Raw genomic sequence first — 18,356 nt, 5'->3', positions numbered from 1 at the left:
TTGGATCGCATTATTGAGGTGATAAAACAGGTGATCAGGAGAGGATTTATCAGTATGCATGTCTATAAAGAGGTATGTGAAAAATGCAGGGAACAAGGGGTGGGGCTTGGCTGGAGATGCAGTACTGAATGTACTTTTGTGATTCAGTGCCTTTTAAACTGGTTTTACTCTGAAAAAAATATATAAATGGACCGCTAAGGTTTAAAAGGCACTAAATCACAAAAGTACATTCCGTACTGCATCTCCAGCCAAGCCCCACCCCTTGTTCGCTATATTTTTCACATACCACTTTATAGATCTGCATACTTATAAATCCTCTCCTGGTCACTTGTTTTATTACCAAACTCTTCAATAATGCAATCCAAATCATTATTTTATAATTATAACATCTCAAAAGCTCTGCAAATGTTTGCGATATTCTTTGAGCACTGGATGCAGAAGCAGCTATCTCCTTTGTGTCTGTGTTATCTCTTTGGTGCATGGGGCTATCAGCTACGCCCTTTTTTTGGCTTCATTCAGCTCCTGTCGGTTTCACTCGGCCATTGAAAGGTTTTCTCTGCTTTTTCCAGAGAAAAAACGACTAGAGACCTGTGCTTGACGTCTTTCTGATGATGTCAGACAGGATCCGACATCGGACTCAAAAACAATATTGTAATGTCGGACCTGGTCCAACAGGAACGCGAAGGGTTAACAGTGTGTGTAAAATAAACAGCTTTTATCAGTAAACTAATTGGTTAGTTTTAATATGTTGTCTGCACAATTCTTTTAAAATGTATTGCAATTTTGTTTTTTAGCCAAATTATAGCATTTTAAAATATATTTTTGAGAATGCAAGCAAAGAGGACATCGAGGAAGCCTTAAAAATGACTGGAGCTCCTAACAGGGCTGCTGAAATTCTGTTTGATGAAGGTAGACCTCACATATCTTTACAGAAAACTCTTCACATTGAGTGTGCCATGAAAATCAAGCCTAGATTCACATTTTGGTGACATTGACATGCATGTGTTTTGACTTAATTACCACTTTTCAAAAACTCCACTTCTCTATATTTATTTTTTGTTTTATTTATTATTTATTTCTTAGCAGACACCCTTACCCAAGTTACAGTCATTTTTTGTGATATGTACGCTTCTCTTTTAATGCTATGAAAAGTATTTTTTTAAATGGTAACCTCAACAAAGCTATCCTTTCGAATAGTTTTAAACTAATCATTTTGCTTGTTGTAATGCTCGTTTGTTTTTTTAAACGATGTTCTCTTACCAGCTAATTTTGGTAAATCTTTCTGTCTCCATTTGGGTTTTTAGAGTGGTGTTTAGCACCTGATCCTGTTACAGCTGCAAATCTTTTCTGCAACGTGTATGCTCAAGAAAGGGAGAAAAATGATTATCTGAAACCACGCCTTAACCTTGATGACTCAGAAAGTGAGCACAGCAGAGCCATACTGATGATCTACAAACAAAAACACGACTGGGGCAGCCCTCTCGCTGCACGCTTGCAGGGCACATACTGAAAGCAATTCCCCCCTAGTATGCTTCCTAGATACATTTGTATGTAGTCACATTTCAAAACAGACTTGCAACCGTTTATTTAAAAATCAAATCTTAATACTTGTGCAATGCATTGCAATGTCTTCCGTGAAGGGTGTCAGTTATAGTATGCGATGTCAGTTTGTGCAGAACGTTTCTGCATCACTTTATGGTCTGTATGTACCAAGTACACAAGATATCTAAGCGAGACAACCTGGTATCATTATTTTGTATCCCCTCATTTAGCTATTAAATCCAAAACAACCACTACCTGAGGTATCAGAACTAGCCCCAGCATAAGCATGTGCCTGTGACCTGCCTGCTGTGACAGAAAGTAATAGATTCTGGTTTGCAGAGAAGCTGCTTCTGCGCTTTGTAATTTGTTTCCACCCACCCTGTTCATAACATACACACATGTGTAAGACAGGAAATTAAAACTTAGAACTGTATAATCCATTGTATATTAGTAAAGCACAGTATAGACATAGTCATGCCTAAGGACTCTGGAAGATTGTATCAGCAAGATTAACAAATGCATATCGCAGTTAAAGTTTTTTTAAAGCTGGAATGTGATTTCTTTGTACAATGTAGTGTTTGATTTTAAAAATGGTAAAGTTGTGTAATATGCTTATTATTTTAATATTTTTAGCTCCTGCTAAAACAATGGCTGTAAAACTTTGGTGTCGCGGTTTATCATTACCATAACATAACCAGATAATAGAAAACTAGTTTAAACTAGTTTTCTTTTTGCACTGTGTATACTTTAGCAATTGAATAGGACACACTTCAAAGTATATTTTTACCACGTACAAACATAACAAAGAAATCCCTTTGCTTAGTTAAAAATCTATGTGTTGTATGGGGTGTTGACATAAAAAATATACACGTTAACAAGAAAAACACTTCTAACACTGTGTAATGGATACTTTTGAAAATTTTCCTTAAATACAACAACTTCTAAAAGGGCGAATAGTGCTCAAAGAAGTAGATATACTGATGAAGCCGACGGGTAAAACATCAGTTCTTTGAGTGGAGCTAATAATCCTTTTCTAAGTTGTTTGTATGGAAAATAAACATGGCAATACATATCTTTGAGTGCAGACCTTTCCTGCTAGCTTGTACTAATAGTTTTAAATGACTAACAGCCACCAGTAGATATAAATTTCACCAAACTACTAATCTTGTTCTAATTTATCATTTGCAGATTCACAAAACCAACTAGCAGACCTACTGAAGTTCTGGGTTGGCTGGGAGGTTCTACCTAAAGCAGTCTGCGAGGAACTTGATAGTGACCTACAAATGCCGGTAGCAGCTATCTGCTTTAATACGCCAAGACTTCCCAAGTATTTGTCATATGAATTGTTTCAAAGAGATCATGATGCAGTCATTGGTACCTCACACACTGGATTTGGTCAGTTGTACAATGATAGCCAGGTGCAGGGGATAATTAACAATTAACATGTTTTTTGGCAGGGACGATATTAACCCCCTCTGTTTCAGGTCCCTGACTAGCTCGCAGGATGGATAGGCTGTTTACCTGCAACGTAAAGACAAATATATACACACAGGTCTAGACTCCACTTACGTTATTTATGACTGCACCTTCTACTCAGCAGCCCCAAATAAACTGTCTGCTGACTTTACACCCTGCAACCGGTACTTATTTACAATAATCCCCAGGTGCGGGTGATAATTAAACAAACAATTTAAATGAACAACACATACATTCGCACATGTTTTTGGCAGGGAGGATATTAACCCCCTCCCTGCCGTGTTATACATCCTCCCCCATGTCTTTACAAGACACCGGCCATTTAAAGACCACCCACCCTCAAGTCCACAAATGTCAATTTTCGCCCTCTTCCACGGGCGGGCTTGAGGGTGGGCCGGTCCCTCCGGCGCTTCCAGGGAGGGACCGCGAACCGGCAACACGGGACCCCACCAGGATAATTGCAGCAACGACCGGGGAACAGGTGGCTGCAGCCCGGACAGAGGTCTTCACCTGGGGACCGGCGTAGTGATGTCCGATCACCCAGGGGGAGCGAAGCAGCTAACAGGGGGAGCACAAGCGACGTGTGGCAGCCTCCCCTTGAACTGGATTCGGGGCTGGCTTTATACAGGCAGAACCCCGCCCTAACAAGACACAGCTGTGTCCTGTTACATAATTAACTTTGACCATGGCCTCCTGGGAAACTTGGTCTTTTAGTCAGCAGCTATTTTACCCCACTACACAAGGTACTCAGTATACAGACAATTATTTATTGTGGAAACTGGATTGTTTTCTTTCTGTTACTTATGTATGCATTGTTACATACTTTTCCATACATCTCACTCTGTGACAAATATATATATAGTAAACAGGCTGGCCATAGATCGGGTTCGTGCCCCTTTAAGAATGGCACCCAGAAATAAAACTGATTTTTAAAGCGCTTTCACGTACTTTTATTAAAAAAATAAATCAAACAAACAAACAAAAACAAACAAACACCTAGCTTCCTCAGAGCAATCACTAAACAAATACCGGTCCCTGACTGGCGCGCAGGACAGCTAAGCTGTTTACCTGACATGTAACATGAAAACAAACACTAACAGAGTTTATAAAAACCAAACGTAGGCTTTTACCTCACCATAACACCCCGAGCTCCTCACTCTACAGCCACACCGTCCTGAGAAACCTGGCTGCTTTCCTTAAATACCCTGCACCTGGCTCTAATTTACAATGATAGCCAGGTGCAGGGGATAATTAACAATAAAACAAAATCAATTAAATCAAACAAAACGTACAGTTTCACATGTTTTTAGGCAGGGAGGAATCTGACCCTCCCCCTGCCATCTTACTATATATATATATATTGTAACACGGCAGTGAGGTGAAAGTCTTTTTTGTGTTTGGTTTTTGTTAACAGGTAAACAGCTTAGCTGTCCTGTTTTATAGTTTAGGTTCTGTTTATGTTTAGTTACTGCTCTACTAAGAGCTAGGTGTTTATTTTGTTTGTGTTTCTGTGTTTATTAAAAATAGCACACAAGCGCTTAAACTGCAACTCTGTGTCCTGGCTGTGTGTGTGTGTGTATATATATATATATATATATATATATATATATATATATATATATATATATATATATATTTTATTAGCAGATGCCCTTCTCCAGGGCGACTTTAAAACATTACAATGAAGCGCAACAATGTTTAAGAGCAAATTCAATAATGAGAGTACAAAAAGTACAGAACCTACATGGCACACATGCATTTAAGCAAGTACAATTATAATGTGATGCATGTACAAATAATGCAGATACAAGCAGTAATGCAGACACTGACTAAGTGCAGTATCCCTTTCCAGTGAGTAAGTATAAGAACAAGGTGAATAACAGTACAGTAAGGGTTCTACGTTGTGCTAATATCTGATATCATAAATACTCAGTACACATTGTACTCCTACAAAAATGGGGCCATTTTGTAATGAAACCAACCATTATAGTTCTGTTTTAACACAGTTTGTGAACTGAAATGCGTAGTATTCATAACATGCTGTACCTTTGATTATGTACGCTGCGTCCTGCAATGTGGCTATTGCAACATGTGCCCATTCTTGCTAATATATGACAAGCAACATCAGTATTTTCCAAACCCTTATCTGATGGTACATGTTGAAGCTGTCCATGTGTTTCAACAGCTGATAAGAAAGATTTCAGCACGGTTGCCGCACGGTTGTCAGTGGAAGCATTCAAATACACGACCATGCGGCTGGAACTGTCATTGCCACCGTGCCCCACCATGCCCCACCATGCCCCACCATGCCCCACCTGCAGAAGCAGATGCCATTCTTAATGCGTTACTCCAAATAAAACTGTTTGGGAGTGTGGCAGAGCAAAGCTCTGCTCTTTAGAAATTGGCAGGGATGGGGTTAACTTCCCCTACCTGCCTGGGTTTATTATGTTCAGGTGGCTGGGGTTGATTAGTTGATTAGGTTGATTAACGATCAATCAGCGCCCAGCCACCTGATATAAAAGGAGGCCTCTGCTTCTCATTTGGAGAGAGGGAGCTGAGGAAGCAGGTTGGTGTTTGTTTTGTGGTTTTTGAATTTTCTAAATCCAGTGAAGGCATTACCCAGCCTGGAAACTTTATTTTTGTGAGTTTTGTTTTTGCTTTATTTGTGTTTGAGTATCTGTTATTTTGCCCTTGTGCACTTTATTTTTGTTTATTTATAATAAAATAGTTATTTTTTTGAACTGCAGTCTGTCTCTGGGCCTCTATCCACTTGCCAGCCTGCCACAGGGAGATAAACCCTTTACAAGTCAGTACATTTAAAGATAAATCAAATTTTAAAAAAAAAACTTCAACTGATGCTTTCATTTGAAGTGTTACAGATATTCGCAATAATACAGATGCATCATCAGTAGCATGCATGCACAAAAAACGACTGATGGCCTAAAAATGGCATCAAATTGGCCTGACTTTGCAAGTAATCCCCTTTAAGTATTTTATCTTCACATGTCATTAAAATACGACATTAAATAACTTAATTTTAGGGAAATAACTAAATATATGAACTTATCCACAATTCTACTTCATTATTGAAAAGAAAAGATATATTGAGGGTAGATAATTAGTGTTAGCCATTAAAATTGCTTGAAAAAGATAATGTATGTGGTTGAGCTAAATACTAATTTACTTTTTAAAATGGCACAAGAGAAGCATAGATTACCTTACTAATTTGTAATTTTCATCTATGTGCCAATGGCACAGGGGACCAAGAACATCGTACACTCTTCTCTGGACTGTATGGAGAATATATAACAACCTGTTTCAGCTTAGTAGACTACTTTCTTAATGTAGCTTAATAATGTCATGACTGTTGATTACAGATTCTAAGGTATGTATACTGCCATCACAAAAAGAAAGAACTACATAAAAAATGATGCAATTTAAACCATACTTATTCCCTTTCCTCTCAGATATCCATCCATCAGTCTGCACCCTGTGTAGGGAGATCTGATCAAATCTTTCTTATCTCCTCATCCAATACCAGGTCAGAAATTATGGAGCAGAAATCTGAGACTCTGGAAAAATAATATGGTGACATATTAATAAAATAACATAAAGACTCTTATATCTAACAAACAAAAGTTTTTGGAAAAGCAATACATTAGGTAAATATATACAATTACCTCACATTATAGTCCTGCATTTTATGTCTTATTGTCCTTTGTGAAACCCTAAAGATAGAAGCAATTTTTGCGACAGAGAACCCATATCCCAGCTAGCTTTCCAATGCACACTGGGGAAGTTTGGTCTGCCTATTAAACCAGATGCCTGAGAACACAGTTGAGCACCTTCATTTTGCAAGGGCCATGGAAGCTCCATTTCAATGTTATGCTGTATACTGGTCAAAAGATGAGCTACTGATGGTAAAAATGGTATTCCATGAACAGCTTCAACTTCATAAAGACGATCAAGGATCCAATCAGTTTTGAAAGAAACATAATCCAGAGATGCTTTTATCTCCTGCAGTAAAGACTGCAAGTATGGCTTTACAGCTTGTCGTATTTCTGATGGGCACGAGCAGGCTGGATTCATACTGCAAGTGGAGAATCTGCTCTATAGAGAGAGAAAAAAACAAGTTAAAGTTTTTTTTTTCTTCTTTAATTACACAAAATATGAACATTGGTGATAGAGTTTTTGCACTTGCAATGTGTTTAAAATATATTGTGTTTTATAGTCTTGATTTTGGAGTAATGAACTGTGGTAGGCCTACTTTATAGAAATGTTTCAATAACACAGTAATCAACATAGCGCACAAACATTTTCATAACAGATGCTGTGCACGAAATTAAAATAATGTATTATCCTGTGTGCAAAGTTATTGATTAAAGTTACCTCATCGAAATGGACTCTCCTTTTTTTCCCATGCTGAAGCTACCAAGCGGTCGAGGAGAGAGAAACGCCCTGTCTAATAAACTGCAATATTATTGGCTGAAGCAGTTTTGAGTGAGGCTGGATTTTCATTGGTTAAAATATTAGTGTGTGCTCCCAGTGCGAGATTGACAGTTGGGAAGTTTTGTCTGGTTGATTGGAAATTTACAGGTCTGTACAGCCTTTCTTATTAATGAATTATTAGATGAATTAACAAATATGTTTATGAATTACTGTATGAATTGACAAATTGCTGGACAAATTGACCAATTCACAAATTGACAAACAAATTGACAGGTGGTTTACAAACACACAGTTACTAACAGACACAAACAAACAAACACAACACTCACAAATATATTTTAAACACCAGTTTCTCTGGGTATCTCATGGTCCTTCCAGTCTCTAACACAAAACCAAGCGAAGGAGTAGATTGCAATTCTCCGGCCCCTTTTATGCCATCACACATGACCCCTTGGTAAATGAGTGCAGCTGTCTCTATAATCTGCAGCTGCTACGTCGTTTCCCTTCCAGGTCAATACGTTCTTGCAACAGAGACTCGCCTTCTTCCACGCTAAACGACTTGCCGATCCTGGAAACGAACTGTTGGGCCAGCCTGTCCAAAGGACCCTACTTTTGGTGCTTTGAGCCATCACAGGTCGGGAGGGAGATTTACAACCAAGATTCATTATATTTCTGTCATAGGTTGTCATCATTTTAATCCATTTGTTTGAAAATGTAAAAAAAAAGTTGATAACATTTCCTCTTCTCAGTTTTGTCATAATAATATTGAGAATCTTCCAGAAGTTAACCCTATTCGGTCCATTTATTCAGCGCTTGTCACAATTTATTTTCACACGCGCTGTTTAAAATATTTTTTTTCAGAGTAAAACAGGTTTAAAAGGCATTGACTCGCAAAAGGACATCAGTACTGCATCTCCAGCCAAGCCCCACCCCTTGTTCGCTGTATTTTTCACATACCTCTTTATAGACGTGCATACTGATAAATCCTCTCCTGGTCACTTGTTTTATCACCAAACTCCTAAATAATGCAATTCAAGTAATTATGTGCAGTGAATGTGTGTGTGTGTGTGTGTGTCAGGGGAAGGGGAGGGGGCTGGGGAGTGCAGTGAATGTGTGTGTGTGTGTGTGTGTGTGTGCGTGTGTGTGTGTGTGCGTGTGTGTCAGAGGTAGAGGAGGAAGTATGTGTCTGTCTCCCACAGAGTCTGGTCTGGTTAACGACTGTTCCAATCTTCTCAGCAAGATTACTTGCTGAAGTAAAGCAGGCTGCATGGTAAAAATCAATGTTTACTCTTACATCTAATATGTTCGATTTAATATCCTCAATGCTGGCGCCGGCAGTAGTCCTATCCAGTGATGATCTCTGTAACTTGGTGGTGATGCCACTAGTAAAAGCTAGACATTCTCATGCCAGTGTTAGTGCCATGGTGAATTCAAAATTCATCATTGAATAGTAAAATCCATTGGCTTTAGATTTGGTCTCAGCATTCCACTTTGTCTCCACTTCCTTTGATGCAGTCCACAGTATTTAGTATGGATTCATAGAGTGTGGAAAACACTTCTATGGCATTCAGTCTATGAACCCATCTCATCTGGCTACACAAAGAACCTTATTTAGGCTTGAATTTGGAATCAATTCCTGTATTTTTGCCTACAATAGGAACTGACGCTTTGGGGAGAAGGAAAAATATCTACTTATCTCACCAATTGTATTCATCATGTGTTTTATGCTTTGAACTTTGCAAGTTTTAACTACACGAGGGTTCAGCCGATGGGATGCACAGTGAGAGTATAAAGCAAGTAGAAACTGATTCTATTAGAGTCAGTGGCTTCATCAGCCAGGACCACACTGCTGTATTTCATTGACTACTTTGAATCCATGATCCACAGATAGTAATTACTTCATTTTGAATGGTGTTCTTCTTAGCAGTTTTAAAGTGCTCCTGCAAGACTGTGTTGCTGGCATCAACTCTAAGTTTTAGCAGGGCATGGAAATTGCCAACATTGCTTGATGTGTTCTTTGCATCGCATGTTGCATCATCTGTGTGACCCCTTAAAGATACATTTTGTTTACCGCAAAGAATCATTGTTTTTATTGTAGACTTAATCGTCTGTCTGTTTTTCTTCCACTCTTTTTCTGTATGCTGAGTTTAACTGCTGATCTACAGGTGTTTTACTTTGTTGCATAACAGATATGAAATTATTACCAAACTTTACTGCTGCTTTATGGAATTCCGAAAGTCGAATTTCAGAAACTCCCAAAGCAGAAGTTGATCATTAGCTTGTCAGCTAATTTCACTTAATGACTGTTTGGCAAAAATACTTTATCCCTGACTCAAGAAAAATATATATTTCAAATAGTGCTACAGAGAAACTGCTACATCCAGGTACCTTTGCTGCAGTTGGCATGATCTGATGGCAAATTGAAGTGAGTTTGAACTACAGCACATGTGAGATTATGCAAGTGAGATGGACAGCTGTCCTCATTCTGATACTCCTGATGCCTTGAGCTCTTGGCAAGTTTCATTCCAATTGGACGAGTGCTTCTCCAGAGAGGCAAGACAAGCCACCCCACCTCCAGTTTAAACCTCTAGCTTATGCTACAACCAACAATTAGGATTCAATTCAAAGTAAGATGAGCTGTATGATTTGTGAACAACCAAGGATGATTCAGACTGGCAGGGTATGTTGCGAACGTTCTTGAGGGCACGGTCCCATTGGAGTGGCTCCGGACAGGCTGCTGTGTCAGGGGGCTGACTCTCTGTCCCTTCCTCTGCTTTCAGGCCAAGTGCAGACGTACCAGTTTGGCTTTCAGAAGCCGGCCGGCTGCAGCTACAAGCTCACCCCCGACACCAGCAAGACCGAGGTCAACGTCATCAAGTGCTTCCAGGTCAATGGCACCAAGGCTGACCCCGTGCTGCCCCAGAGCTTGTTCCCCAGCCTGGAGGGGTTCCAGGTGCGGTACTGAGTGTGTGCTCCCAGGATCGGGGATGTGACTGAAGGTTTTGCAATATTGACAGTACACTTGAGTTGTTAGGATTTGGTAACGCATGATTTTCAAGTTCCATTTGTAGGTGTTTCCAGTAGAGAAACACCTCTGAACATATCAATGAGACGGCACCATGACAAGACATGTTTAACTGCTGCATTCTAGGATTCTCTGTGTCTCTAGTACTTGAATGAAGATGTGTGTTTTTTGTAGTTGGTATGGATACATGCTTTCCCTGTCTTTTAATTTCTCTTAAGAATGGTCCATCAGATGACCATTGGCTACTTGCATGATACAGAAGATCAAATCAGACAGTTTACTTATTGTGATGCATATCTTCATGCGAGATTAACGTATCAGTCCAGCACTACAAACCATATGATCAGAGAAGCCTTTCCCATTATGGTATTACCCTGGGATGCTTTGTTTTTGTTCACAAAACCATCCACTTTCTCATTTTAAATGTCTGTCACCCAGCTGGTCAGGGAGGAGTACTTCCGTGGGCAGCTGTGCGAGGTGTGGCAGAACGTGACTCTGGAGGGCAAGAAGAAGAACACGTACACGCTGTGGGTGAGCAGCGTGACTCCTCCCACTGCTGCCTCCCTCACCCAAGGCGCAGTGACTCCTGTGAAGGACCAGGCAATCTGCCGGTCCTGCTGGAGTTATGCCACCACTGGAGCACTAGAGGGCGGTGAGGGTTAACTTGTTTTCTTTTGGGTTTTTTTTTGTGTGTAGTTGGAAAAACTTTTTTTTTTAACAACTGTTTAAAACATCAATTAAATTAATTGTGTGTTTTATTAAGATTGAATAATTTCCAACAATATGCATTTTTTTTTTATTTTAACCATGTCAGTTGAAATGGATGGTGGGGAGGGGAGTTGCTGACTATAGTAGCTAAGGTTCCTGTGTGCTCTGTCTCAGACTGGTTTGCAGGTGGTCCTGTCCCAGCAGATGCTGGTGGATTGCACCTGGGGCTTTGGGAACAATGGCTGTGATGGGGCAGAGGAGTGGAGAGCCTACGAGTGGGTGATGAAGCATGGGGGCATCGCCACCGCAGAATCCTACGGGCCGTACCTGGGACAGGTCAGAGTGGGGGGGCTGGGACAGCATGATACTACACAGGAGTAGAGCAGAGTGGGGGGGCTGGGGCAGGGTGACTTTACACAGGGGTAGAGCAGAGTGGGGGGCTGGGGCAGCATGACTCTACACAGGGGTAGAGCAGAGTGGGGGCAGCATGACTCTACACAGGGGTAGAGCAGAGTGGGGGGCTGGGGCAGCATGACTCTACACAGGGGTAGAGCAGAGTGGGGGGCTGGGGCAGCATGACTCTACACAGGGGTAGAGCAGAGTGGGGGGGCTGGGGCAGCATGACTCTACACAGGGGTAGAGCAGAGTGGGGGGCTGGGGCAGCATGACTCTACACAGGGGTAGAGCAGAGTGGGGGGGCTGGGGCAGCATGACTCTACACAGGGGTAGAGCAGAGTGGGGGGGCTGGGGCAGCATGACTCTACACAGGGGTAGAGCAGAGTGGGGGGCTGGGGCAGCATGACTCTACACAGGGGTAGAGCAGAGTGGGGGGCTGGGGCAGCATGACTCTACACAGGGGTAGAGCAGAGTGGGGGGGCTGGGGCAGCATGACTCTACACAGGGGTAGAGCAGAGTGGGGGGCTGGGGCAGCATGACTCTACACAGGGGTAGAGCAGAGTGGGGGGGCTGGGGCAGCATGACTCTACACAGGGGTAGAGCAGAGTAGGGGGGGGGGCTGGGGCCTTATTCTTGCTTCATTAGCACAGTGTTCTCAATGTATTTTACTGTTTTCAGGTTAATGCAACTTCCTCTTGCATTAGTATCTACAGCAAATCCCCTTCCTGTGCAGCACTAGGGTCCCAAAACATGATGCATAGGAAGAGAATTTATAGGGCTCTGTAAAATTCAGATTTGCTAGAAGGCAGTTTTGTGTTTTTTTTCAAAATTGCACAAAGTCCTGCACAGCGACTGGTACTGCATTTACAGGTAAAACATACAGTTGGCTACCACCACTTTAAAAGAGCGCTGGCTGAGACTGAATGGTGTTGCTTATTTATTTCTTTTGTCTCCTCTCCAGAACGGGTTTTGCCACTACAACCAGTCCCAGCTCACAGCCAAGGTGAAAGCTATACCAATGTGACCTCTGGTGACCTGGAGGCTCTCAAACTGGCCATCTTCAAGAATGGGCCGGTGGCGGTGAGCATCGATGCGGCGCACAAGTCCTTCCTGTTCTACAGCAGCGGGGTGTACTACGAGCCCCAGTGTGGTGAGTGGCGGTATCGCACGCTTCAGAGACTGGCTCTCCACATACAGGGAGCAGTGCGTGCAGGCAGCTGGGATACAGGGAACATTAACTCACAGCAGCACAGGGAACTGCAGGACTGCCTAGGATTCTCTAGCCTTGGGCATTTCTCAAATGAAATGTACATTCTGAAAATGTTTGAAATTTACAGGCACAGTGAGGTTTTTTTTAAAGTTGAATTCCATTTAAAAAATCTAATGTTAGATTTGGTAGTTGCCTGCATTCAGAATGATTTACTGTTGGGTAAACCCTTCTTTTCAGCTGGGTCCTCCTCTTTGATCCAGTTTTGATATACAGCTTCTGGTCACAGTTGGTACACTTGAGCAGTCCTAATGCATCTGCAACTATCCAATTCTAACTAGAGTTACAGAGCAGTGCCGGGTCCTGCTTGGGAATGGAAAGGATTTTCTGCAAACTCTTTTATTACTAGAGTAATATGCATGTGTAGTCTGTGTTAGTAAAGGCTCTTGTTCTGCTAATTTCTTTTGAAGCTTTTTTAGTGGTTGTTTCTGTAAGCCTGTGCAGTACCCCTGATTGCCTAAGTCAGTGTTTTAAAGAGAAACATTAGCACACTGGGGCTTTAATCATAAATCATGATCCTGATACTGGGTTAAGAATATTGCTGTAGGAGGATCCTCGAGTGGCTCGCCAGGTAAAGTGCAACCACGTTGTGTGAAGGGGGAGTCCTGCAGCGCAGGTTGGCATCCTTGGCTGTGCGAAGTGGCTTGTCATTCCGAAGGGAGCATCGCATTGGCTCTAGCACACCTGGGGGTTAGGGAGGCAAAATTGACTGTTTCTCATCGTCGTGCTACAGAGAACCCTGCCCAGGGAGCTCAAAAGCAGACACCTGCACGAATGCATATCAAGCAGTGTATCTTGGGGTGTTTTGAATATTTGTCCCTGCACTGGTTTATTTTTTTGGCAAGCATAGGTGCTTGATGTGTTGCTATTATCTCCCGACTATCAATCACATCTAGTAGTCTGAACCTACAAACGATTGCAGCACAACCTATTCTGTCTATATAGGTTGAATGAGGCTATGTTGTGACACATGGATGCTTATTTTCCCTTTACCAAGAGCACTTGTGAAATTCCATTGCTTTTTCCTCCAGAGTAGAGACTGCAGTGTTTGGTCCTTATGAAGTAGTCAAATGAACTTGCAGCTGTAGTTTCCCGCTGGGTGTTTAGTTGACAAACTACTTTTTCTACAAGTGTGTCTCCAGTTTCCTTCTGTAACTGGACTCTGTAGCTAAAGCCACGCTGAGTGAAGGAAGCTACAGTCAGATCTGTCTTGCTCGCACAAAGACTCCATGACGGCTGCAGCTGTCTGGCACAGAGTTGTGAGTCGACCTGCTTCCTGGGCACAGTGTCTTCTGATTACAGATCTCTGGTTCTGGTGTTTGCTTGTCATGATGGAATTCTCTGCCTAAGGCATTCTGTTTCGTGAGGAAGCCGTGCATGATCTGTAATAGTTTAAGCTGTTTATATAGATTGCATTGACTGATTGCCTGGCAGAGTGACACCCTACCTATCCTATCAGCAGTGTCTTGTAGAGGTGGGGCTAAATTGATTTTCTTTGAAGAAAGGAATGCAGGTTTGCATTAAGACTGGTCGTCTTCTTCTTCTGCAGGTAACACTGTGAATGACCTTGACCATGCAGTGCTTGCAGTTGGCTATGGCGTCCTGAAGGGGGAGCCCTACTGGCTGGTTAAAAACTCCTGGTCTACTTACTGGGGGAACGATGGTTATGTGCTGATGTCCATGAAGGATAACAACTGCGGTGTGGCGACTGACGCCACATACGTGACCCTGGAGTGAAACCACGCGTGCGTGTGTAGAATCAACATGTTTAATTATGGAGAAACAAGTCAAATAAATCATAACGCTTAATACCTCCTTTTTAATGTATAATTCAGAAAACTGAACTATTAAAGGGACTCCCTGCTCCTCCACAATCCTCTTTTATAATAAACACTTTACAGAAAATGCTACTGACTTTTGAACGTCCCTGTAAAGTTTAAGAATGTGCCTGTGATCCTATGATGCTGGCCCTTTCTGCAGTGTTCTGACCTTGCTAATGGTTCACCGCGGGGCTGGGTCACAGTGACTCTGGGTTTGCAGTACGGGTCCCAGCAGTGTGAAGAGAGTCTGAATCTTTAATGCTAAAATGTCTGATGGCAGTCTCTGCCCCTAATAGCTTTGTAATGAGGTTTGTGTTCTGCAGAACATAAAATTTATTTAAAGGCTTTTGTAAATGGTGGGTTTTTTCCCTGCACAGTAAAAGGTAATGTTAAATAAATGGTACCATAAAGGCAGAATAATGTCATTAATAAATTATTTCCTCCATTTTTTTTATCTATCATTTGTCACAGCAGTTTAGGACTGTCACACTGCTGGATTAAGCCAGAATACCAAACAGTAATTCTTAAATGAGCAGTCTCTGGATGTACAGGATATTTATTGGTGATCTCTTCAATCTATTCTCTTTCTGTTTGTCGATGTTGCAATAAAGAATCCAAATAGTTTTTGCTGTAAATGTTTCTCACGTTTCACTTACTTCCCAGGATAATTGTACCCTTTTAAAATGTTGAACTTCCTGTAGACTCTTGTTTCTTTTGCAAGTGAGAAATGTTTTTACAGTTTTTACTCTAAACAACGCACAGGGCAATCTGGAGGTAGTCTACCAAACACTGAAAGCAATTCAACCAGCTGTGACTGCTGTTACTAACACAGCCGTGCCTGAGTGATATCAGAGTGGAAATGCACGCCATTGAAATCACTCCTGCATACAGGGGGGTGATCATTTTGAAACTTTACTCAGACTGTAAACTTTGAGCTGCTGAACAAAAATGAAATATTTATGCCCAATAGTTTAAAGGTAATATATAATGCTATATCTATAATTTTTTTTTTTTAATTTATTTTAAAACTTGTAGTTCTTGATGTCTTTTAATGCCATTAGACATCCTTAGTTCAGGCAGGTAATGTCATTTCTGATTGTTGATTTTATAAATCCTATCAAAGCACCTTGTTATGCGTGTACAAGAGGATGCCTGGCTTTGATTAGCACAGAATTACTCTGGACAGCATGGAGTTAGTGGGGTGTGATTCCCTGTCTGAGTGTAACTCGACACTCTTAACCTTGTGTGCCGCACATGCCTTTAGAACGCAGTTTACAAACGAGAGGAGGCTGTTCAACCCGTCTTGCTCAATTTGATTGTTAGTAGGTTATTGATCCCAGAATCTCTTCAGGCAGCTTCTTGAAGGATCCCAGGGTGTCGGCTTCAACAACATTATTGGGGAGTTGGTTTCTGACTCTCACAATTCTCTGTAAAAAAAGAAAAAAAGTGCCTCCTATTTCCTTTATCTGTAGTCCAGCTAGCTGCAGTACATATATTGGTCAACGAGGCACCTCTGAAGAGGGCCCATGACGTGGCCACACCCCGCATTGAATACGCGGTCAACCACCCATGTGGGGGTAGACCAGCATTAGTATACACAGTCAAAACCTTGTCCACAATCCAATGGGACAGTAGCTGCTTAGAAAGGGCTTGACCTCGGGTCTGTTCACCATGACAGACGAAGAGCTGGTCAGACTGACACTATTCACATAGCATATGAATACCTGAACCGGGCAGAGGGAATTTAATCTCCTATACAACTCCTCTGCAAAGGGAGGGGGGGTGGAAATCTTCTAGTCCCCCCTGTTGATTCAAGTGAAACACTGTAATCACCTTAGGAAGGAAAGTAGGGTTTGTGCGCAACGATACCGTTTCCAAACACGCTTACAGGAACTGTGCACGGACAGTGCCTGTAGCTCACTGACCCACTTGGCAGAGGTGATAGCTAACAGAAAGGCTGTCTTCATAGAGAGATATTTCAGCTCTATGGTATCTATGGGCTCAAACAGGGCCTTCGTGAGAGCCTCCAGTACCACGTCTAGACTCCATTCCGGGAGGACATCCTTTATAGGAGGTCGTAACTGCCGAGCACCCTTTTGATGGGAATGTGGCAAGCAGATATGGCTGCAGAGGGGGATTTACCTGCCTCTAGTAGATCTTGCAGAAACAGTAAAACAATTGCTATAGGGCAATATACGGGATCATGGCTTCTGGCCATGCACCAGTTTGGAAAAAATCTCCATTTATAGGCACGTAAAGCTCTTCTGGAAGAAACACTTGCGTGTAGGGCAGACAGAGGGTCCCATTCAGGGGACAGACCCACAGCTGGAGTCTGCCCAGTTCTGGGTGCTAGAGGGTGCCTTTCACCTGGCTGAGGAGATCCATGCCCAGCGGGATCTCCCAGGGCTAGGCCCTTCAGCAGCTGGCAGAGGTTCGAAAACCAGGTTCTCCTGGGCCATCTGCGGGCCACCAGGAGAACAGTCGCATCCTCTCTCCTGACCTTCTCGAGGAAGGCAGGGAGCAGTGGTATAGGCGGATAAGTGTATAAAAGTGCTTTGGGCCGTTCGTATGCAAGGGCATCAACACACCTAGTAGACCTCCACAGCTGCGGAGGGAGGACCACAAGGGCAATTGGTCGTCTCTGCCATGGCAAAGAGGTCGACCTGAGCTTTCTGGAAGTGTTCCCAAATACGCTGCACCACCTGAGGGTGCAGTCACCATTCTGACGGGTGAGGACCCTCACTGGAGAGGAGGTCCGTCGTCCAGTTCATCACTCCAGGAGATGTACAGCCCAGAGGGACAAGAGGTGCCTCTGTGCCCAGATCAGCAGCCAAAAGGCTATGTGGTGTAACCCCTGGGACCGAAGCCCTCTGTGGTGGTTCACGTACGCAACCAGTGACACGTTGACACTGACGGCTCTCAGCTCTAGCACGTTTATGTGCAGGGATGTCCAGCGGCCCGACCAGGATCGCTTTTTTATTTCCAGTAATAAAAATCAGTGTCCAATTCCCTACATGCCTCTTTTGATGGTACATTCCAAAACTGCGTTTCCGTTATCAAATAAGATCCATTTTCACATAAAGCAAATATGTGTTTTTTTATTATTATTGAACTCAAAGAATGAATATCTTTATTAAAAAATTAAAACATTCATATAAGGCCATTTTCCTTTGATATCCTACTTTTTAATGTTTTTTTTTTTTTTTTTTTTTACTTTTTAACATTATAGGCCTTTTCCAGTAAGAACATGTCCTTCGGAGTCACAGTTGTGAGATATGTGCATTTTGACTCCTTTAGTGCAAGCTTCACATGCCAAAATATAGTTGATCTAATTTTGTATGGGGTCGATTGTCAGAACAATTCAATGCTGTACAGCAACTTAGTTACAAGCAAACTCTCTAATCTTATACCATTATTTTCCAAAGTGATAATAAGAAGTGGCGTGGACATCACTGACAGAGATTATTTGTATGAGAGAGGGATAATAACCAGGTGATATTGTAGAGAGAATACATGTTGAAATACCTAATAAAGGTAATTCATTAACATGGGTAATGGTTTTACTTTAATGAGCACTCTTAGTTACAACACATCTGCCAGCCGAGCTCAAGATCACAGACAATACAACACACAGCACCCTTATGTCTTTAATGAATTTTATCAAAAAGGAAAA

At 42.1% G+C, this 18,356-nt stretch overlaps 1 long non-coding RNA gene and 1 pseudogene across 1 annotated transcript; one reads left to right on the top strand and one right to left on the bottom strand.

Moving 5' to 3' along the window:
- Positions 1-5,745: 5,745 nt before the first annotated feature.
- On the bottom strand, positions 5,746-7,475 carry LOC121303437. Its single transcript, XR_005947792.1, has 3 exons — positions 7,408-7,475; positions 6,699-7,128; positions 5,746-6,590 (listed from the first exon to the last, which is right to left on the bottom strand). It is a non-coding gene; the product is annotated as an uncharacterized LOC121303437 (long non-coding RNA).
- A 1,765-nt stretch (positions 7,476-9,240) lies between these two features.
- LOC121303281 lies at positions 9,241-14,600 on the top strand (annotated as a pseudogene).
- The last annotated feature ends 3,756 nt before the right edge of the window (positions 14,601-18,356 follow it).

The sequence above is a fragment of the Polyodon spathula genome, chromosome 32 (assembly GCF_017654505.1).
Source record: "Polyodon spathula isolate WHYD16114869_AA chromosome 32, ASM1765450v1, whole genome shotgun sequence".
NCBI classification, from domain to species: Eukaryota; Metazoa; Chordata; class Actinopteri; order Acipenseriformes; family Polyodontidae; genus Polyodon; species Polyodon spathula.
Note: the sequence above shows the minus strand (reverse complement) of the source record. Positions and strands in the feature narration are given on the sequence as shown.